The following is a 23,978-nucleotide window of genomic DNA, read 5'->3' as shown; positions in this document are numbered from 1 at the left end:
CTCAGGACTCTTGAAATAAAGATTTTGTTTGCAGAGGCACTTGAGCAAATACCCTCTTATGCTAAGTTCATGAAAGAGATCTTAAGTCATAAGAAGGATTGGAGAAACTGAAAAAGTCTACCTCACTGAAGAATGCAGTGCAGTCATTCTGAAAAGCTTACCAGAAAAGCTTAAAGATCCCAGAAGCTTTATGATACCATGCACAATAGAGGGTACTTATACCAAGCAAGCTCTATGTGATCTTGGGGCAAGTATCAACCTAATACCTGCATCTACTATTAGAAAGCTTAGTTTGACTAAAGAAGTCAAACCAACCTGGATATGTCTCCAACTTGCAATTGGCTCCATTAAATACCCATCAGGCGTGATTGAAGACATGATTGTCAAGGTTGGGCTATTTGCCTTTTCCACTAACTTTATGGTGCTGGAAATGGAGGAGCACAAGAGTGCAACTCTCATTCTAGGAAGACCTTTCCTAGCAACTAGACGAACCCTCATTGATGTCCAAAAAGGGGAAGTAACCCTGAGAGTCAATGAGGACGAGTTTAAGTTGAATATTGTCAAAGCTATGCAGCATCCAAACACCCCAAACGACTGCATGAGCATTGATATTATTGACTCTCTAGTAAAAGAGGTCAATATGACTAAGAGTCTCAAATCAGAGCGGATATTTTATATGCTTTTTGGGGGTAATTTCATGTAGATTTTAGTATGTTTTAGTTAGTTTTTAGTATATTTTTATTAGTTTTTAGGCAAAATTCATATTTCTGGACTTTACTATGAGTTTGTGTGTTTTTTCTATGATTTCAGGTATTTTCTGGCTGAAATTCAGAGAGCTGAGCAAAAATCTGATTTAGGCTGAAAAAGGACTGCTGATGCTGTTGGATTCTGACCTCCCTGCACTCGGAATGAAGTTTTTGGAGCTACAGAAGTCCAATTGGCACACTCTCAATTGAGTTGGAAAGTAGACATCCAATGCTTTCCAGTAATATATAATAGTTCATATTTTGCTTGAAGATAAATGACATAAACTGGCGTTTAACGCCAGTTTCATGTTGCATTCTGGCGTTGAACGCCAGAAATAGGTTACAAGTTGGAGTTAAACGCCAGAAACAGGTTACCACCTGATGTTTAACTCCAGAAACAGCCCAGGAACATGAGAAGCTCAAGTCTCAGCGCCAGCACATACCAAGTGGGCCCTAGAAGTGGATTTCTGCACTACCTATCTTAGTTTACTCATTTTCTGTAAACCTAGGTTACTAGTTTAGTATTTAAACAACTTTTAGAGACTTATTTTGGATCTCATGACATTTTATATCTGAACTTTGTATTCTCTGACGGCATGAGTCTCTAAACTCCATTGTTGGGGGTGAGGAGCTCTGCAGCGTCTTGATGAATTAATGCAATTATTTCTGTTTTCTATTCAAGCACGCTTGTTTCTATCTAAGATATTCATTCGCACTTCAATATGAAGAAGGTGATGATCCGTGACACTCATCACCATTCTCAACCTATGAATGCGTGCCTGACAACCACCTCTATTCTACATTAGATTGAATGAGTATCTCTTAGATTCCTTAATCAGAGTCTTCGTGGTATAAGCTAGAATCTATTGGCAGCATCCTTGAGAATCTGGAAAGTCTAAACCTTGTATGTGGTATTCCGAGTAGGATTCAAGGATTGGATGACTGTGACGAGCTTCAAACTCACGAGTGTTGGGCATAGTGACAGACGCAAAAGGATCACCGGATCCTATTCCGACATGATTGAGAACTGACAGATGATTAGCCGTGCGATGACAGCGCATTTGGACCATTTTCACTGAGAGGACGGATGGTAGCCATTGACAACGGTGATCCACCAACACACAGCTTTAGAAGATGACAGTAGGAAAGCAGAGATTTAGAAGACAAAGCATCTCCAAAACTCCAACACATTCTCTATTACAGCGTAACCATTACTCTTTTCATGCTCTTTCACTTTTTACAACTGAAACTAAAGAACCATATCGGTATCCTGACTAAGAATAATAAGATAACCATAGCTTGCTTCAAGCCAACAATCTCCATGGGATCGACCCTTACTCACGTAAGGTATTACTTGGACGACCCAGTGCACTTGCTGGTTAGTTGTGCGGAATTACATAGTGTGAGTGTGATTTTCGTGCACCACGGAGCAGGGTCACTTTTAGCGCACGCTTTCTATTGGTGCGACTTTTCTTGTTGATTCTTCTTAAGTTATTTTTAGTTGTACATTTTTAATCAAACCTCGTCAGGCCTCTTTCTATGGATTACTTTTTATAACTTTTTGCATGAATCGGTTGGGGCCGACTTCTTCTTGTTTGTGCTTCTTAAGTTATTTTTAGTAGTCCATTTTTAATCAGACCTCATCAGGCCTCTTTCTATGGATTACTTTTTATAACTTCTTGCATTAATTTATTTTTATCGCTTTCACCTTTGCTGACCTTGTTGTATCAGGCGATGAATTCTTGCGCTCAGATTAATGCGTCTTGGTAAAAACCTTAAGACTTTGTGGGGAATCTGAAAAACTTTACTCAAATAAAAAAGTAGGCATGTAGACAAGAATATATACATACGAGTGCTTACCCTTCTAAGTCGGGTAACCTTGTAGACCTTGGCCTAGCGCCTCATTAAAAAACCTTTTCAGGAAAAAGTGTGCACCTTGACCTAAGATCTTTATCACTCTAACTATAGTACCTTCTTAGGTTACAGGCATGCAATGACCTTGGTAGCTCTCACCCTCCAAGGTCGGACACCTTGTAGTAGCCCTTTCCCAGTACTTCTGCGACTCGGTAAGGTCCTTTCCAGTTAGCTGCGAGCTTCCCTTCTCCTGATCGACCTGATCCGATGTCATTTCGGATTAGGATGAGATAGTTTTTAACGAAACTTCTCTGGACTACCTTTCGGTTATACCTTGAATCCATTCTACGCTTTAGTGCCTCCTCTCTGATTTGAGCTCTTTCTCGAACTTCTGGAAGTAGGTCGAGTTCTTCCCTTTGAAATTGGGAGTTGGCCTCTTCATTGTAGAGGATCGTTCGAGGGATCCTTCTTCAATCTCTACTGGGATCATTGCCTCCATTCCGTAAGCAAGTCGAAAGGGTGATTCTCCTGTGGTGGAGTACGGAGTTGTCCGATATGCCCATAGGACATGTAGAAGCTCTTTATCCCAAGCTCCCTTTGCGTCCTGTAATCTCCATTTTAACCCAACCAATATAATTTTATTGGCAGCTTTTGCCTGTCCATTGGCTTATGGGTGTTCTACGGATGTGAATTGGTGCTTTATTTTTAAGTCTGCCACCAAGTTCCTGAAATCTGTGTCAGTGAATTAGGTACGATTATCGGTGGTGATAGAGTAAGGGACACCGAACCTTGTAATAATGTTCCTATATAGAAATTTCCAACTTCTTTGAGCAGTGGCATTAGCTAAGAGTACTGCCTCAATCTATTTTGTAAAATAGTCTACCCCTACAATGAGGAACATGACTTGTCCCCACCCCTGAGGGAATGGTCCGAGGAGGTCGAGTCTCCACTTTGCAAACGGCCAAGGTGCCATTACACTGATGAGCTCCTTTGGTGGGGCGACATGGAAGTTAGCATGCTTCTGACATGGTGGGCATGTCTTGACGAACTCTATCGCTTCTTTTTGCAAGGTCGGCCAGAAGAATCCAGCTCAAAATATCTTTTTAGAGAGAGCTCGCGCCTCAAGATGGTTGCCACATATGCCGTTGTGTACTTCTTCCAGGACCTCCCTTGTATTGGAAGTCGGTATGCATTTTAGGAGGGGTGTTGAGATCCCTCTCCTATATAAGGTGCCACCCACTAAGGTATAGTACTTTGCTTCTCGTATTAGCTTCTTTGCCTCCTTCTTATCTGCGGGGAGTGTCTCTGACTTGAGGTTGTTGATTATGGGGGTCATCCACCCTTGATCCTGAGCTGATATGGCTAGGACCTTTTATTCCTCCGAGATCGATGGGCTTTGCAGTATTTCCTGGATGAGGCTTCTATTATTGCCCCCTGGTTTGGTGCTGGCTTGTTTTGAGAGTGCATCAGCTCGTGCGTTTTGTTCCCGAGGTATATGGTGGACCTCGTATTCCCTGAGTTGTCCGAGTTATTCTCTGGTCTTGTCCAGATACTTTTTCATGGTGGGATCCTTAGCTTGGTAGCTCCTCCTATTTGTAAGGTAATTACTTATGAATCACTGAAGATGGCAAGCTTTTGAACTCCTACCTCCTTAGCCAGCCTCAAACCAGCCAATAATGCCTCATATTCAGCCTGATTATTCGAAGCGGGGAATTTGAATTTTAATGAAAGTTTGATTTGGGTTCCCTGGTCGCTTTCTATTATCACACATGCGCCACTCCTGGTTTTGTTTGAAGAGCCGCCTACGTAGAGATTCCATTTCGCGGGCATTCTTGGAGTATCAGTGTACTCGGCAATAAAGTCGGCCAGATACTATGATTTGATGGTTGTCTGACCTTCATATTGAAGATCAAATTCGGATAACTCGACTGCCCACTGCAGAATTTTTCCAGCTAAATTTGTCTTCTGTAGGATGCCTTTTATGGGCTGGTTAGTCCGAACCTTGATAATGTGAGCTTGAAAATACGAGCGAAGTCGTCGAGAAGTGAATATGAGGGCGTAGGCAAATTTTTCTATCTTTTAATAGTTTAGTTCGTCCCCTTGTAGAGCTTTACTGATGAAGTAGATGGGTTGTTGCCCGCCTTCGTCTTCTCTGACTAGCGCTAAGGCTATTGCCCGATTTCCTACTGCGAGGTATAATACGAGTGCTTCTCCTTTCTGTGGTCGGGTAAGAATGGGTGGTTGTCCCAAGAATTTTTTGAGATCTTGGAAATCTTGCTCACACTTTGTCGTCCATTCAAACCTCTTTCCCTTCCTTAATGTAGCGTAGAAGGGGAGGGACCTTATGGCTGACTCGGCTAGAAACCTGGACAGGGCTGCTAGTTTTCCGTTGAGCTATTGTACCTCTTTGACGCAGGTCGGACATTTATCCGGATTCGCCTCAATTCCTCTTTGTGTGAGCATGAAGCCCAAGAACTTGCCAGCCTCTACCGCAAAGGTGCACTTTGCGGGGTTGAGTCGCATACCATGCTTTCTTATGGTGTCGAATACTTTAGTGAGGTCAGACAGTAACGATTCCTCACTTTGTGTTGCATACACCTCCATTAGTTTTCCAATATGGTCTGCAAAAACTTTGTTCATCAATCTTTGGTAGGTAGCTCCTGCATTTTTGAGCCCAAATAGCATGATGATATAGCAGTAATTCGCATTTGGGGTTAGGAATGAGATCTTTTCTTGGTCCGATGGATACATCGGGATTTGATTGTAACCCGAATAAGCATCCATGAAGGAGAGGTATTTGTATCCGGAAGAAGCATCTACTAGAGTATCTATACTTGGGAGTGGGTAGGGATCTTTTGCACAGGCTTTATTGAGATCACTGTAGTCAGTGCACATCCGCCACTTCCCATTTGACTTTTTTACCAAGACAACATTGGCTAGCCATAGTGGGTACTTGACTTCGCTTATGAATCCTGCCTCCATCAAGGCTTGTACCTGCTCTTCCATAGCTTGGGACCTTTCTGGTCCGAGCTTCCTACGTTTCTGTTGTAATGGCCGAGATCCTGGGTATACTTGTAACACCCTAATATTCAAATCCTTATGCTCGAGTCATAAGTCAATGGTATTATGGTGGTACGACTCTCAGGTGGATTTTTAATATATAAATATAGGTAAATTCGAAAGGAGTATTAATCGAGAAGCCTGAAAAGAGTAGAAATAAAATCGCGAAGACGTATCACTCACGTTTCGACAACGAAAAGATAAAACGTGAAGCCGAAAGCGATATACGGACAAGGAATAAAGGAGATTAAGAGATAGATAACAGATAGATATATGTAACATAAGTAAATAGCCACTAGTCGCGACCCGCGAAGTTTAGGCCGGCTAGGGTACAGTATGAAAGTAGTTGACAACAGTATATCCTAATCTCTCCCAAAGGAAACACGAGAGCCTCTATAGGCAAGTTCAAAAGAGTTCAATACATAATATAATCTTTTCAAAACAAAGATGGACAGATTCTAAGCAAAACGCAAAGTAGAGAAAATAAAGATCTTCGCCATCTCTCAGACGAACCACAGCTCACTTCTGAGCATCTGGACCTGTATCTGAAAAACAAGAGATATATACGGAATGAGAACCCCGGGCCCATGGGTTCCCAGTACGGTAAAAGTGCCAAATAATTACAGTGCACTGCAATAAAAACTCACTAAGCATCCTAAACTTCTTCACCAAATATCCGGCCTAGATTCTCACTAATCCATGAATACGCAACTGTCGTAAGGGGATACTAAATCTAGTTCATGTTACACATGTTTCCCAACTCGCTGACTCTTCCACGAATCAGACTCAGAATCATAAGCAAAACCATCACCAGGTGTTCTACCTCAGCAATTTTGTATCAATACATCATACCCTCACCTGGAGCTAGTGAAACTACATCACTGCGTCTTCCCAGGGAGCTCAAATTATCTCATTCAATGATCATCATCATCATGCAATCGTATCATCAAATCATCTTATCAAGAACAGCCCCCAACATCCACCGACACCAGTATGAGGGGCCTCTCAGTTGTACAAACACAAGCAATACAGGCAAGTAATACACAAATAAGGTACAAGTAGAACAAGTAGCACATAATCAGGTAACATAGCATATATGATGTAGAAATCCAAACAAATAGGCAAACCCAAACAATTCAAATATATGCAAATGATGTATGCCTGCCCTATGGCTAATGATATCATCTGTCGGTTATATAGCCAATCCGACATGTCCTGGTAGCTAACCATTGGACAGAAATACCCCTTGCGGAGCAAGTAGGTTTGAGCTACAACCCCCTTGCTACTACCCGCTCAACCCAGAGCCAGTGGAATAACCACTACTGCGGCTACTACCCAGGCGGGTGTTTAAAAGCTCAACCTGGAGCGAGTGGATTCACCACTACTGCCGCTACTACCCAGGCATCACAATCTCTGACCTGGAGCAAGTGGGATGAACCACAACCCTTGCTACTGCCCAGGATATCAAAACATACATTCGTTCAGTTTAAAAGCAATCATCATTGTTATCAAATCTCAAACATTAACTTGGAGCAAGTGGGACGAACCACAACCCTTACTACTACCCAGGTATCACAAATACATTCATTCAAAACTCCATAATTAAACTCGTTTATCATAAACATCCTTTTCTGTCTCATACCCAGAGCAAGTGGACAACGCCACTGCCTACTACTCGTGGTCACACGTCACATTTCAACATTTTCCATTATTATCCATTTAACACATTCATTCATCAATCATATATGCATTTATACTCAACCATAATCAGTAATGGCTTTGCCTTAACCCGGCAATAACTCAGCCATCCGGCTCTTGGTTCAATCAAGAACCAGCCATTTATCAATAAATATAGCCCTTCGGCTTATGGCATACACGGTACTTCCACCGTCATCCTCCATATCTCATATAATCATCTTTGATCATCATTGATCATAACTTTTCCCCCTTGCTTCACTCGCAAGTTACCACATCCCCTAGCTCCTTTCTCATTGCTAGGCATATCATAATGATTTAATACATAAGGGGTGAGATCAGAGGCTTAGAAGTATGAGATTTAGTTTTTAAAACTCAAAAATCAACTTTGGGATGAAAACAGGGCCACGCGTACGCGTACTCCACGCGCACACGTGGATGGCCACAAAGCTCATCGACGCGTATGCATCATACACGCAGACGCGCGGATTGAAACACAGCCAGATGATGCGTACGCGTCAGCCACGCGTACGCGTGGGTGCATTTGCGCCCCAAGCACAAAACTGGAACAACTCTGGCACAACTCTTGGGAAAATGGCTGGGCATTGGGTGCAGCGCATCGACGCGCACGCGCACACCACGCGCACGCGTGGATGGTGCCTTCTTGAAAAATGACGCGTACGCGCCAAGTGTGCCTACGCGTGGAGGGTCATTTTGCTAAAAATTTTCTAAGTTAAAAGCTGTAGAATTCACAGATTCAACCCCCAATCTTCCGACGGACATAACTTTCTCATTTTAAATCGTTTTTCGCCCGTTCTTCGAATGGCATGGACATCCCGGATCCAATTTCACTTCTAAACAAGTTTGGCACAAAACAGGGATCCAGAGTCCAAGTTATATCCCAGCAAAGTATGCCCAAAAACCATACTTTCATACAAAACCACAAGGTGCCCTTTTCAAAACAAGTCATTTTCAACCCTTTTCAAAATGAACCAAAACATGCTAGTTTCAACCCTTTTTGAAATCAATCAAAATATACCAAAATCAACATCAAGCCTCCTCAACTCATACATTAACACTTTACCACGATTCACAAAAATGCCATATAACCATTTTTACCCATTTCAAACAAATGGCTAAATTACAAACACATCAACATGTCATACATCCTTCCTCATCCCAATTTCCAACAATACTATTTCCAATCAACCATCATTATACATAATCAATATCATACTCACTATCACGTGGTTTCACCCCAAATCAACCTTAATCATTCCTCAAGCATATATCACAACATACATATCTCTCATGCATTATCATACCATCAAGGCATCAATAATCATACTCACATATATGACCACATAATATATCTCATCCAAAATCAAACATACCCCATCTATACAATTTCACCCAAAATTACCAATTTCCACACTTCAACTCCTCAAACCTCATTATTCAATAACCAACCCAATCATTCATATATTCATTATCTGAAATTCATCCAATCACTTGTGTCATCATACAATGTACACATCAACTTACCTTCCTTACTCTTTCCGGCCTCCGGCCCAAAATTCACGGCCTCCGGCCCAATTTCACAATTTAAAAGCATAAACCACAAATTAATACTCATTACCCAATACATCAAATTTTCAATACACCAAGCATACAAGGCCACACAATTCTCAACCCAATCATCAATTCACATTACATACCAACTATGCATATTAGCACCAACCATTTACACAATCCAAACTTAATCTTAAGGGCATCTAGCCTAGGAATTCTCATCACACCGCACGGTACTTAAATGAAACTTAAACCGTACCTCTTGTAGCCAAACCAATTGAGCCTCTTCTTTGGAAGTCTCCACCAACCCTAGTTTCAAGCCTCACCAAAGCTCCTCAAGCAACATCAATCTCCCAATTGTGCACCAAAATCATCAAATATACTAACATAACCAATATCACATACATACATCAACCTAGGACTCATAAAAGTGACAAATCACAAGGGATGGAGGGTTTCTTACCTTAACCCACTGAAGTTTGTGATGAATATCACCCATGGCTCATACTAGAGCACTCTTAAACAACCAAAATCACAAGGTTTCCTCAAAACCCAAACCAAATTTGAATTTGAAGAGGAAAATAAAAACTGGGCAGAGGACAGTGGATTACTCACCACAAAACTTAGATATAATTGTAGAGGATGAGAAGAGCGATGTGTGGCCACAAACGGCTCGTCAACCGGAGCTCCGTAGCTCAAGTTATGGTGGTTTGAAGATAAAAGAGAGTTAGGTTTTCTCTCTTCTCTTCTCTCTTCTCAATTTCAGCGCCCCAACCCTTCTTTTTAGGGTAAAATGAGCTGAAATGCTCATAGCTAATGTTTATATATGTTGGGTCTTGGGCCCACTTAGGCCCAGTTCACTTATTTTTGTTCGTTGGCCCAATTTTGGACCAAAACCTTTAAGATTAGCGCTTTAAATCGCACTTCAAATATTTCTACCTCCCCTAATTATAATTCTTCATTTCTTAATCTTATTTACTCATAATCAATTTTCTCAGCTGCAGTACCAGACAGGTCTCAGCCGGTACTGCCGGTCAAAATTCTACTGCGCGCTTTTATGTAGAAAACTATGTCTTCCGACTCGGAAAAATTCACTGAATTCAAATATCATATTTAAATCATCAAATTCCAATTGCCAAATCTTCCAACCATATTCGCTCCTACTTAACTTATTATTCAATTAATTTCGGTTAGACCGGGTATTACAATACTTCCAATTTGTGGCACATTAGTTTGGGATCTATGCCCGGCATGTCTGCGGCCTTCCATGCAAAGAGGTCAACGTTATCTTTTAGAAATTGTATCAGAGGCTCCTTCAAGTCTCTTTTTACGTTTGCCCCGATATTTGTTGTTTTATCCTGGGAATCACCGATATGGACTTTTTCAGTCTTGCCTTCAGGCTATGGGCAGAGTTCCTCGCGAGCTCAAACTGGCCCGAGTTCGATAGTGTTGACTTCCTCTCCTTTACCTTTAAGGTTCAGACTTTCATTGTAATAGTATCGCTGTCTCCTTTTATAGTGGCGATCCCTTCTAGAGTTAGAATCTCCATGCATAGGTGTGGGGTGGAAACTACTGCGGCGAGCTGATTCACTGTTGTCCGACCTATTAGGACATTGTAAGTTGAGCTCACGTCAACTACGATGTAGTCTATGTTGAGTGTCCTTGACCGAGTTCCTTTCCCAAAGGTCGTCATGTGTAGTGAGATGTATCTAAGTGGTTGGATTGGAGTGTCTCCCAGTCCGAGCAAGCTGTTTGGATATGCTCTAAGCTCTTTATCTTGTACGCTGAGTTTGTTAAAGGCAGTTTTAAACAGGATATCTGCGGAGCTTCCTTGGTCTACCAGTGTCTGGTGGAGATTAGCATTGGCCAATATAATAGTAATGACCATGGGATCATCATGTCCGGGATGATGCTTGTTGTGTCTTCTTGGGTAAAGGTAATAGTGGGGAGGTTGGATGACCTCTCTCCTTCCCCGACGTGATATACTTCTTTAAGGTGTCTTTTGCGAGATGATTTAGAGATCTCTCCTCCTACGAATCCTCCATTTATCATATGGACATGTCTCTCTGGGGTGTGAGGTGGTCGTTCAGCTCGTCTAACCTCTTCGTCCCTTCTTCTTTTTCTTGGTTCATCCGTTTTACTAGCTAAGTACCGATTCAATCGCCCTTCTCTTGCCAAATTCTCTATGACATTCTTTAGGTCGAAATACTCGTTAGTAGGATATCCGTAGATTCGGTGGTACTCGCAGTACTTTGTCTGATTTCCTCCTCCTTTTTTGCTTTTGATTAGGCGAGGTGGTGGGATCTTCTCAGTGTTTCATATTTCTCGGTAAACATCCACAAGAGACACCCGAAGAGGGTTGTAACTGTGATATTTTCTAGGCTTCTCCCGGGTTGATTCCCTTTTTTCTTGGACTCCTTGTCCTTGTCTCGAGGGGGATAGGAGAATCCGGATTTTGAGTTTTTTCCTAGTTGAGAATTTTTTTACATGTTAATGTACTTTTTGGCTCGTTCTTGTACCTCGTTTAGTGATGTTGGATGCTTCTTTGATATGGAGTGACTAAATGGTCCTTCTCGAAGGCAATTGATGAGACCCATGATAGCTGCTTCTGTTGGCAGACTTTGTATGTCCATACATGCTTTGTTGAATCTTTCCATGTAGTTGCGAAGACTCTCACGATCTCCTTGCTTGATCCCTAATAGGCTTGGGGCGTGTTTGGCCTTGTCCTTCTGGATGGAGAATCTGGCAAGAAATTTTTGGGCTAAGTCGTCAAAACCCGTGATGGATCTAGGAGGCAAACTGTCGAACCACTTAATTACTACCTTTGTTAGGGTAGTCGGGAAGGATTTGCATCGAATAGTGTCTGAGGCGTCGGTGAGATACATTCTGCTTCTGAAGTTGCTGAGATGATGGCTTGGATCGGAGGTACTGTCGTATGGAGTCATGTTGGGAGCTTTAAAATCCTTTGGGACTTTGGTTTTCATGATCTCTTTGGTGAAAGGATCTTAATCCGTGCAGGAGCTGTCATCGTGACCGGACTGAATAGTTTTGGTTTTAAGGTCGGCTTCGAGTTTTAGGATCTTGTCCTCTAACTCTCGGCGTCGCCTAGTTTCTCTCCGGATGTTTTTTTCAGCTTCGCGCTAATGTTCGGTCTTCTGTTCGAGCTAATGTTTGTCTCCTTTTGGTTGAGTATTATCCTTTGGTGTGATGTCTGCGTTCTTATGCGGTGTTCTGTTTTCCAAATCAGAATCGTGGTCGTTGTCAAGGTTATCCGCCATGATGATAGAATGACTTCCAGGTTCCCCAGCAACGGCGCCAATGTTCCGAGGGTTACCTGAAACTGTAGGTCAATCTCGGATGAGATCTGCGGTGGTGGTCGGCACTGTCGTGTCCGACTTGTTGGACTTGGCAATGTTGCTGATCCTTCGTCACCGGAGGGTGGTGGTACCTGCAAGAGACTCCGATGCTTAAGTTAGCATGTGCTTTAGGTAGGTTTTTAGTAGAATCAGAGTATGAGTTATACCTGGGTGCTCTAGTGTATTTATAATGGTGCGGGATGACCTTTCTAGAGATAAGTTAGTTATCTTATCTTATCTTTGGGTGAAGTCATCTTATCTTCAAGGGGAACCGCCTTTATCTTTCTAGGCTTTGGCTGCCTTTAGATTTCGTGTCCCTTCGTTTGGGCCTGCTTGGGGCCTCTATAGTGATTTGGCCAAGCTCTTTGAGAAGAGGTTGGTGGCGACCTACCCTGAAGAGGTCGGTCACTTGTGTCTTTAATCATCCCGGATCGCATAGCTCGACCCTGGGTATAAACAGGTACCTTGGCTTTTAAATTGATCTTGAGAAGCCATATGATAAAGTTAATTGGAACTTCTTGGAGCAAACTTAAGATATATTTAGATTTCCTCCATCTATTGTGTATTTGGTTATGCATTGTGTTCAATCTTCTTCTCTAGCTCTGATGTGAAATGGTTATCGCTTAGAAGGTTTTCAACCAAAAAGGGGCTTGAGGCAAGGTGATCTGATGTCTCCTTATCGTTTGTGCTTTACATGGAGTGATTGACCTATCTAATTACACAGAGGGTAGATTCTGGAAATTGGAGTCCAGTAGCTATTTCTAGAGGAAGGCCTATCATCTCTTATTTTTTGTTTACAGATGATCTTATTTTATTTTTTAGGCTAAGATGTCTCAGGCTATGCATGTTTTGGACACTTTAGCAATGTTTTATAAGGCATTAGGTATGAAGGTTAACTTTGATAAATCTTGCATCATATGTATAACACCTTACCACACTGAGTCTTATGCTTAAGTCATAAAACCGAAGTGGTGCGGTATTACGACCTCTAATAAAAAATATATATATAATATAATTGAAAAAGATTTATAACTAGGAGCCTTTGAAGAAATGAGGTAAGGAAAATTCATTAAACCGAAAGGTGCAATGCTCGTCGATAACATTGCTTGCGAATAAAGAAAGCTTAAGTGCAAATAAATACATATATACAAAAGGAGTAGAGGATCAAGGATACATAGCAATCAAGCTCCAAGCTCAGCCTGCGAAGCTAAAGCTGGCAGGAGAGTATTTACATACAAACATATTAAGTCCAAATCCCAAAATACACAAAAGAGTCTCTAGTGCTCCATAAACCTCTATGAGGTACAAAATAAAACAAGTCTAAAAGAGAGTTATATACAGGAGCATGAATCTAAACAGAAACAAATGATAATATCCCAAAAGACCCTCTTCGCTGTAAGAGCTCCAGACGCCTTACGAGGTGCTTTGCCATCTGCATCTGAAAAACACAAATATCTGTATGGAATGAGAACCGAGGAATCTCAGCATGGTAGTGGTGCCGCATACATAAGATATAAGGTCCTGAAAAAGTTAGAGGTAATTCTAGACTCCGACACTTAGATTATAAAACTTAAGAATTAAAACAAAAACCATAAATAAGGGAGGTTTTATAAGGATTCCTAAACTCTAATTAAAATTCTCAATTCTTCGCCTTCCTCCAATCGTCCAAACTCTGGTAGAACTATAGACAAAAAAACAGGCAAAGCAAGCATAGGTAGAATACAGATACAGCAAGTAACAATTTAGTAAGTAAGCAAAATAATCACATAGGCAAGCCCAATTAATGTACAATCAAACATAATCATACAAATGCATATGATGAATGTCTATCCTACTGGACGTGAGCTCACGTCTTGGTTATCTGCCAGAACCCGACACACCTGGTAGCTAACCCAGATACCGTCTCTCGACTACACATCTTCAAGAGGTATAAAGTTAGGAGATTAGTGTCCTACCACCTTCTCCTAGAGGCAGACACCAGGGGGAACAAATTGGGGATTAGTGTCCTACTACCTTCCCCTAGTGAGGCCATGTCATACTGGTCGAGGAATTAGTGCCCTACCACCTTACAGACTGAGAGAGAAAGAATGTGAGGGAATACATCAAGGGATTAGTGCCCTACCACCTTTCCTACAATCACAAGGAATGCGGGGAAATGAATTGAGAGATTAGTGCCTTGCCGCCTTCTCCACATCCCACAAAACACAATCACAAAGAATGCGGGGGAATAAATCGAAGGATTAGCTCAGGTGCGCGAATCTGACTCCACAAGTTTCACACAGATAGACCAGCAAGTGCACCAGGTCGTCCAAGTAATACCTCAGATGAGTGAGGGTCGATCCCACGAGGATTGTTGGTTTGAGCAAGCAATGGATACCTTGTAGATCTTAGTCATACGGATAGAAAAGATGATTGTTATTGTGAAAAAATGAGCATAAAACAATTAAATAAATAAAAAGTTACTTGATATGTGTGAAATCAATGGTATGAGAGCGGTTGAGGCTTCAGAGATACTTTTTCCTTCTGGATCAACTTTTCTCACCATCTACTCCAACTTCTGCTGGATTCTTTCCATGGCAGGCTGTAAAAGATTAACGCCGGGTCAGTGGTCATTAATCTCCTCTGCTTTAGATCAAACGCCGGGTCAGCGGTCATCCAATCTGAATGAGGGTGAAGATCTAGTAGTCCATTCCCTTGGTGATCCTACTCAAAATGCCACAGAAAAGGTCGGATCTTCCGGATCAGAGAATGCTGCTCCTTTGGTTCTAGCCTATACCACAAAGGCCCTAATTGCCCCGCACCTCAGCTGCACTGATGTTTCCAAGTACCCAACGAAGCCGTGGAATAGCCGTCTAAGAGATGTATAATCAAGCTTATGGTTCAATACTATCCCATCAAGGACTCGCAAGAACCCATGTGAATAGGGATGATGGTCAAGTTACACTCCCAATCCATTAGGATGAAGAATGAAGATACATCTTAGAATAGAATCAAGCATAGATTGAAGTGGAATAGTGATATTATTAATCCATAAGAATCAACAGAGCTCCTAACCTTAACCTAGGAGGTTAGTGACTCATACTGTACAATATGATGTTCAAATGTAAAGTGGGGGAAGAAGAAGATCCTAAATAAGGGTGATCTCCTCCTATATATACTAGTCTTGTAGTGCAAAAATCTACTTTCTGGGCCCACTTGGTGAGTGTTTGGGCTGAGCTTGAGTGAAGCCATGAGCTGGTGCTCCCTTTTGGGCATCCATCGCCAGCTTTGGACTCCTGAATGGGCGTTGGACGCCAGCTACTCCCCTTTGGGAGTTGGACGCCAGGACTAGGGTGGGTGGCTAGCATTGAACACCAGTTTTGGGCCTTCATTTCCAAAGCAAAGTATGAACTATTATATATTTCTGGAAAGCCCTAGACGTTAGCTTTCCATAGCAGTTGAGAGTGCACCATTGGAATTTTTGTAGCTCCAGAAATGCTCCTTTGAGTGCATGGAGATTAGATTCTGACAGCATCTACAGTCCTTTCTCTGTCTCTGAATCAGACTTTGCCAAAACTACTCAATTTAAGCCAGAAAATACCTGAAATTATCATAAAATACACAAACTCAAAGTAGAGTTCAAAAATATGAATTTTTCACTAAAAACTATGAAAATATAATAGAACTTAAACAAAACATAATGAAAACAATATATGTCAAAAAACGTATAAAATATCCGCTCATCAAGCTCCCTACTGCCTTTCCCACATTCAACAAACCAATACCATCATCTTGTCCATTCATTCTCAACATCTCTGTATTTCTTTAACATATACCCGGAGCGAGTGGTCAGTGCCACCGCCTCTTACCTGGTCACGTCTAGCTCATTTAATTCATTCAAGTTCAATCACCATCATACCTTAATGTCATTATCCTCATCAACCCATTTCTATCTTAATTGAAATTTATTATTATCATCATTGTAATTACATTAGTTCAGTTAATACTTCTCAAGCTCAAAATCACCACTTCCCAATCATAATTCAGTACCCCGCAACTTGCTTCACTCCCAAGTTACCATCTTTTCCTAACTTCATCTCATTACTAGGCAATCTATGAAGATCTAGGGCTAAAAGAGTAAAAATAAAGGATTAGTGGTTCGAAATTAGGCTTTCTAACAAAAAATTCATTTTTGCTGAAAACAGGGGTCACGCATCTGGTGCGCAAAATTTAACTCCACACAACTGAACCAGCAAGTGCACCGGATCGTCCAAGTAATATCTCAGGTGTGTGAGGGTCAAATTCCACGAGGATTGTCAGATTGAGCAAGCAATGGCTACCTTGTAAATCTTAGTAAGGCGATTAGAAAAGATGTTTGTTTGTTAAAAGCATAAATGAATAGTAAAAGGAAGAAATACCAGATTGATGTAAAAATAGTGATAAGGAATTAGATAAGGCTTCAGAGATGCTTATTCTTTCCGGATTAACTTTTCTTACTGTCTACTTCAATAACAAATTATTCATTCAATGGCAGCCGTAAGTGATTAACTCATGTCCTCTCATCAAGTTAACTCATGGTTTCTCACTATAGCCAAAGATGAAGCTCTAAGCAATCCATTCCCCTTTGTGATCCTACTCAAAATGCCACAGACAAGATCAGATCTTCTAGATCAGAGAATGCTGCTTTTCTGACTCTAGCCTTAGTGCCACAGAGACCTCAGCAACCCATGCCCAACGGGATTTCATGTCACATATCCAAAGTCAGCCCAGGTACTCTCTTGGAATTTGTGATGTATTCTCTAGCTGTAACTCAATGCTATCCGGGTCAAGACTCACATGGAACCCATGTAGAACAGGGATGAATGTCATGTTTCACCCCTGATTCATAATATTGAAGAACGAGAATGGATCAAAGAATAGAATCAGACATGTATTGAAATAGAGACAGTGATATTATTAATCCATGAGAATCAGTAGAGCTCCCAACCCTAACTTAGGAAGTTTAGTTGCTCATATCGTACAGAAAGTAGTGTATTCAAAAATAAAGGTGGAAGAAGATCCTAAACATCATTGATCTTCTCTTATATATAATAACCTAATAACTAACCAATAGAAAAATATGATAGACTAGACTAGTGGTGCAAAAATCCACTCTTGGGCCTACTTTGGTTGAGTGCTTGGGCTAAGATTGGCGTCGAACTTGAGGAATGGGCATTGAACACCCATTAAGGGCAAAGTCCCGCTGCCTTGTACTCCTTGGATGGTGTTGAATGCCAGAAAGGGGGTGAATTGGGCGTTCAACGCTGGCTTGAGTCCCCTTGGGGTGTTAAATGCCAGAAAGGGGGTGTTTTGGGTAGTCTCTTTCGAAGAAAAGTATAAACCATTATATATTGCTGGATAGCTCTAGAAGTTATCTTTCCAATGCAGTTGAGAACCTGTCATTTAGACCTCTGTAGCTCCAGAAATGCTCGTTTGAGTGCATGGAGGTCAGAATCTGACAGCATCTGCTACATTTTCCTTGCCTCTGACTTGAACTTTGCCAAGACTCTTCGATTTCATCCAGAAATTACCTAAAATCATAAGAAAACACAACAACTCAAAGTCAAATCCAAAAATGTGAATTTTGCAGTAAAACCTACTAAAACATATTAAAACTCAACAAAACATAACTAAAACTCTATGAAAGTAATGCCAAAAAGCGTATAAAATATCCGCTTAAACAGTTGCTTGTCCCCAAGCTACCAAAAATAGAATAGGATTAAAGAGAAGAGAAAGAGACAATAAATCTCAGAATTTTCAATGAAGCTCAGTTCCAATTGAAGAGCGGGGCTAGTAGCCATTTACTTCTGAGCAGTTTTGGCATCTCACTTTCCTGTGAAACTCAGAAGCATTGACATCTTTAGGAACTCAGAATCTGGATGATATTATTGACTCTCCTTAGTTCTTCTTGATTCTTGAACACAGCTTCTTTTTTAGTCTGGCCGTGATCCTAAGCGTTTGGTTTTTCCGTATTACCACCAGATACATAAACACCATAGATACTTAACTAGGGGAACCCTTGGATTCGACTTTAGCTTTGCTTAAAGTCCCAGACAGTGATGTCCAGAGTTCTTAGGCACACTCTTTTGCTTTTGCAATCACGACTTTAACTGCTCAGCCTCAAGCTTTTCACTTAATACCTTCACACCACAAGCATTTAGTTAGGGGAAGCAGTTCATTTGAACTTTTTAAGCCAAGATTTTGTTTCATTAGACCTTCCTAACCATTAATGCTCAAAGCCTTAGATCCTTGCTCTTGCCTTTTCCTTTACTTTTGAGCTATTGGCTTTTTTTCTTTCTCTTTATATATATATATATATATATATATATATATATATATATATATATATATATATATATATATATATATTGCTATTTTTTCTTGCTTCAAGAATCAATTTTTTTGGATTTTTTAGATCACCAATAATACTTCTCCTTTTTCATCATTCTTTCAAGAGCCAACACACTTTACTCCAACATCAAATATGTACTGTTAATTCATGCATTCAGAAAGTAATAGCAAGGCCACCACATCAAATAATTGGACTATTCTTATTATATAACTCGAAATTATGTATCTCACTTTATCTTTTTCAAATAAATTTTTCTTTTAAGCATGGTGATGAATACACAGGACATTTCATAGCTTAAGACAAAACAGAAAGATGATCATGCAATAGAAACATGAAACAAACAATGAAACATAATGGAAAACAAAAAAGTTACATAAGCAAGGGGGTAATGGAACGTGACCACCTTAGTGACGGCAGCTACTGATCCCTCTAGTGGATCCAATGGAGTGTTTAAGCTCCTCTATGTCTTACCCTTGTCTTAGTTGCTCTTCCCTCAAGGCTCTTTGATCTTCTCTTATTTCGTGAAGGATGGTGGACTGCTCTTGGTGTTCCAACCTCAGATGATCCACATTAGAGCTCAATTCTCCTAGAGAGGTGTTCAGTTAATCCCAATAGTTTTGGGGAGGAAAATACATCCCTTGAGGCATCTCAAGAATTTCCTGTTGAGGCGGCTGCATATGCTCTTGCTGTGATCCATGTGTAGGCTCTCTCACATGCTCCATCCTTCTTTTTGTGATGGGCTTGTCCTCCTCAATGGGGATGTCTCCTTCTATGACAATTCCAACTGAATTGTATAGGTGACATATGAGGTGAAAGACTGCCAATCTTGCTTGGGTGGAGGGCATTTCCGCCACCTTGTAGAACTCTTGAGGGATCATCTCATGTACTTCCACCTTATTTCCAAGCATAATGCAATGGATCATTATTGTTTGGTCTATGGTAACCTCAGAACGATTACTTGTCGGGATGATAGAGCATTAGATAAATTCCAACCATTCTCTTGCCATGGGCTTGAAGTCAAGCCTACCTAGTTGGTATGGCCTGCCTTGTGCATCCCTTCTCCGTTGTGCTCCTTCCACACAAATTTACGTAAGCACTTGATCAAACCTTTGGTCAGTATTGACCCTTCTAGTGTAAGAGTGTGGGTCTCCTAGCATATGTGATAATTTGAGCGCCACTCTTACACTTTCCAAACTGAAATCCAAGAGTCTCTCTCGGACCATGGTGTGCCAATTCTTGGGGCTTGGGTTCACACTAATATCATGCCTTTTAGTGACCCATGCATTGACATAGAACTCTTGCACCATTAAGATTCCAACAGGATGGGATATGCTAGAACTTTCCAATCTCTTCTCCAGATTTCTTGTTAGATTTCTGGGTACTCATCCATTTTGAGCCTAAAGGGGACCTCGGGGATCACCTTTTTGTACTTCACCACATCATAGAAGTGTTCTTGATGAGCCTTGGTAAGGAATCTCTTCATTTCCCAAGGTTTGGAGGCAAAAGCAATCGTTTTTCTTTTTCTCTTTCTAGAGGATTCTCTTACTTTGGTTGCTATGAATGTGAATGAAAAGCAAAAAACAAAGCTTTTCCAACACCACACTTAAGAACTTTGCTCATCCTTGAGCAAAATAACAAGAGAAGAAGTAGAAGAAGGAGGAAAATAGATGGAAAAGAAAGGGGGAATAGGCTTCGGCCTTGTGGGGTGGTTAGGGAAGAAAGTGTTGTGTAGAATGTAGAATGTTAGAAAGATGATAGAGTTGTAATTATGTGTGTATGAAAGGGGTGAATGAAGGGGGTATTTATAGGGAAAGGTGGGTTAGGGTTCGGCTATGGGGGTGAGGAAATTAAGTGGGTTTAGGGAAGTGTGTGTATTGGGAAGATGGAGGAGTGGGGTGTGGGTTTCAAAGTATAGAAAGGTGAGAGAGAGAGAGAGAGTAGGGTAGGTGGGGTAGGTGGAAATTCTGTGGGGTCCACTAGTCTTGAGAGGCTAGGGAATTCGAATTCCCTGCCCCTTTGTGGGCATTGAATGCCTAGCCTTGCTCCCTGGCTGGCATTCAATGCCAGCTTCTGCTCCCTGGTGAGCATTGATCGCCCAACCTTACTTCCTAGCTGATGTTCAACGTCAGTGTGTTTTCTCTCAAGGGCGTTGAACGCCCAGAATGGTTTCATTCTGGTGTCAAGTACGGAACGAGCGGAGTTGAGCGACCTCATCTTTCTTGCTTCTTGCAAAGCTTCTAGAAGGCCACCACTTCATAGGAGCGATAGCGAAGCCGTAGAAAGGCAAACAGCTCTTCAACGCCAGCTCCTGCTCCCTTATGGGCGTCGAACGCCATTTTCCTCCTTGTCTGGTGTTCAACACTAGCAAGGGGATCTCTCCAGGGTGTTCTGGTTCCATCTCTGAATGTCTCTGTCTCTGTTCTAAAGATTGTACATGATCACAAACATTAGAAAGCAAAGGAAATAATTATGAAAATAAACTAATCTAACTCAATTAAAAATAATCATAAAGAAAAAAAAAAGAAATACTCTTGATCATGGTTGGGTTGCCTCCTAACAAGCGCTTCTTTACCGTTACCAGCTTGATGGGCAGCTCCTTTACGAAGATAGATAGGGGCTCAAAACTTCACCCTTTACAGTGAACTTTTTTCCTGTGCTCTCATGGATGAGCTCCACATGCTCTAGAGACAGGATTCTATTCACGATGTGTGGAATGACTAGGTTGTCTGTGAAGACAACTCTCATGCAAGGTGAGAGGCCTTCAGTAAGGATCTTCTTATCCCTCCAGCCCTTAGGTACCTTCTTCTTGGTGTCTGCCTTCTCAGTTCTTGATGAAGCTTGCCCAACACCAAACTTAGAGTTGGTGTCTGGGGGCTCTGTATAGCTCTGCATAGAGAGAAGGTTCGAACACTATGTGCTGTGTAGTGGTACCTCTTGGTCAGATGGGGAGCTACGTTTGGACATCTTGAACAAGATACAGTCCTCATGCAACTTCAAGACTAACTCTCCCTTTTCCACATCAATCATGGCTTTGGCAGTGGCTAGGAATGGCCTTCCAAGGATGATACACTCGTCCTTGCCCTCTCCACTGTCTAGGATTATAAAGTTTACAGGGATGTAAAGATTTTCAACCTTCACTAGGACATCCTCTACCATGTCATACACCCTTTTTAGGGTTCTGTTTGCCATTTCTAAGGAAATGTTGGTAGCTTGCACCTCTAGGATTCCAGCCTTCTCATTACAGAGAGAGACATGAAGTTAATGCTTGACCCAAAATCACACAAAGCCTTCTCAAAGGTTATTGTTCCTATGATGCAGGGAATTAGAAAACTCCCGGGCTCTGGCATCTTCTGAGGCAGCTTCTTCTGAATCAGGATACTGCACTCTTTGGTAACTACTAGAGGTTCCTCCTCCAATGCCTCTGTTGCACAGAATTTGGCATGCAGCTTCATGAGGATTCCCAAGTACCGAGAAAATTGCTCTTCCCTAGTTTCGTCTTCCCCATCAGATGAAGAGTATTCTTCAGACTCCATAATCTGTAAAAGGGCATTCAAAGAAAACTCTATGGTCTCCTTATGAGCTCTAATTTCCTTTAGTTTTTCAATAGGAGGGTCCTTAGTAGGCATTGAATGCCCATCCTCTCCTATTTTGGCATTCAACGCCAATGATTGCTCCCTAAGGGGCGTTGAACACTCAGCTACTCCCTTGCTGGCGTTCAATGCTAGAAGCTCCTCTTTTGTTTCGGCCTCAACTCCTATTCTGAGGGCCTTGCACTCTTCTCTTGGATTCACTTCAGTGTTACTTGGAAGAGTGTTAGAAGGGATCTCAGGGATCCTCTTACTGAGCTGACCAATCTGTTCCTCCATATTCCTAATGGAGGACTTAGTTTCTGTCATGAAACTGTGAATGGTCTTAGAGAGATCAAAGATTATGGTGGCTAAGTCTGAGAGACTCTGCTTAGAAGTCTCCATCTATTGCTGAGAAGGTGGGAATGATCTCTTATTGAACATATTCCAGTTTCTTCCACCTTGATTGTTGTTAAAGCCTTGCTGAGGCTTCTGTTGATCCCTCCATAAAAAGTTGGGGTGATTCCTCCATGATGAGTTATAGGTGTTTCAATAACGCTCATTGTTGGGATTCCCTGAGGAATTTCCCATATAGTTAAGATCCTCCATCATGGGTTGATCTGGATCATAGGCATCTCCTTCATAGGAGGTTTCTTGAGTGCTGCCAGTTGTAGCTTGCATTCCAGTCAAATGCTGAGAAATCATGTTGATCTGTTGGGTCAAAATCTTGTTATGAGCCAATATGACATTCAGAGTGTCTACCTCCATGACACCTCTCTTCTGAGTAGCCTCACTGTTCATACGGTTTCTCTCAAAAGTGTACATATATTGGTTGTTAGCAACCATGTCATTGAGTTCCTATGCCTCTTCAGGCATTTTCTTCAAGTGAAGTGATCCACCTGCAGAGTTGTTTCAATGACATCTTAGACAATTCAGAAAGGCCACCATAGAAAATATCTAGAATGGTCCAATCTGAGATCATATTAGGAGGGCACCTTCTGATCAGTTGCTTGTACCTCTCCCAGGCTTCATAGAGGGATTCACCCTCTTTCTGTCTGAAGGTTTGAACTTCCACTCTAAGCTTGTTGAGTTTCTGAGGTGGAAAGAACTTGGTCAAAAATTTATTGACCACCTTTTTCCAAGAGTCCATGCGTTCCTTAGGCTGAGAATCCAGCCAGAGCCTAGCTTTGTCCCTTACAGCAAAGGAAAAAAGCATAAGCTTGTAAACTTCAGGATCCACTCCATTGGTCTTGACAGTATCACAGATCTACAAGAAATGAGAGATGAATCTATAGGGATCTTCTTCTGGAAGTCCATGAAATTGGCAGTTCTGTTGAACTAGCATGACCAGTTGAGGCTTCAGCTCAAAGTTATTTGCACCAATGGCAGGTATGGAGATGCTGCGCCCATAAAAGTCAGAAGTGGGGGCAGTAAAGTCACCAAGGACCTTCCTTGCGTCTCCTCCATCATTAGGATAGGTTGCCATGTTTGTATTTTCAACTTCTTGTTCGAAAAGCTCTATGAGGTCTCCTCCGGAGTGCTGTGCTCTAGCTTGTTGTAAACGCTTTCTTAGAGTCCTCTCAGGTTCATGATCAAAGAGAGGTTCTGTACCTCAGTTCCTGCTCATAAACAAGAAAAGAGAACCAAGAAAGAGAAAGAATGGGAGTTTCTATGTCAGAGTATAGAGAACTCCCAATGAGATAAGAAGAAAAAGAAAATAAAGGTGTGTTTTGCTTAAAAGAATAATTTTGAAAATAGA

General features: G+C 41.5%; 1 non-coding gene across 1 annotated transcript; it reads left to right on the top strand.

Annotated features, from left to right (window-relative positions):
• Positions 1-23,196: 23,196 nt before the first annotated feature.
• Positions 23,197-23,303, top strand: LOC112713857 (small nucleolar RNA R71). The gene has a single exon (XR_003158817.1). It is a non-coding gene; the product is annotated as a small nucleolar RNA R71 (small nucleolar RNA).
• The last annotated feature ends 675 nt before the right edge of the window (positions 23,304-23,978 follow it).

This window comes from Arachis hypogaea, chromosome 9, assembly GCF_003086295.3.
Source record: "Arachis hypogaea cultivar Tifrunner chromosome 9, arahy.Tifrunner.gnm2.J5K5, whole genome shotgun sequence".
Taxonomy (NCBI): domain Eukaryota; kingdom Viridiplantae; phylum Streptophyta; class Magnoliopsida; order Fabales; family Fabaceae; genus Arachis; species Arachis hypogaea.
This window is presented reverse-complemented; position numbering and strand designations above follow the sequence as displayed.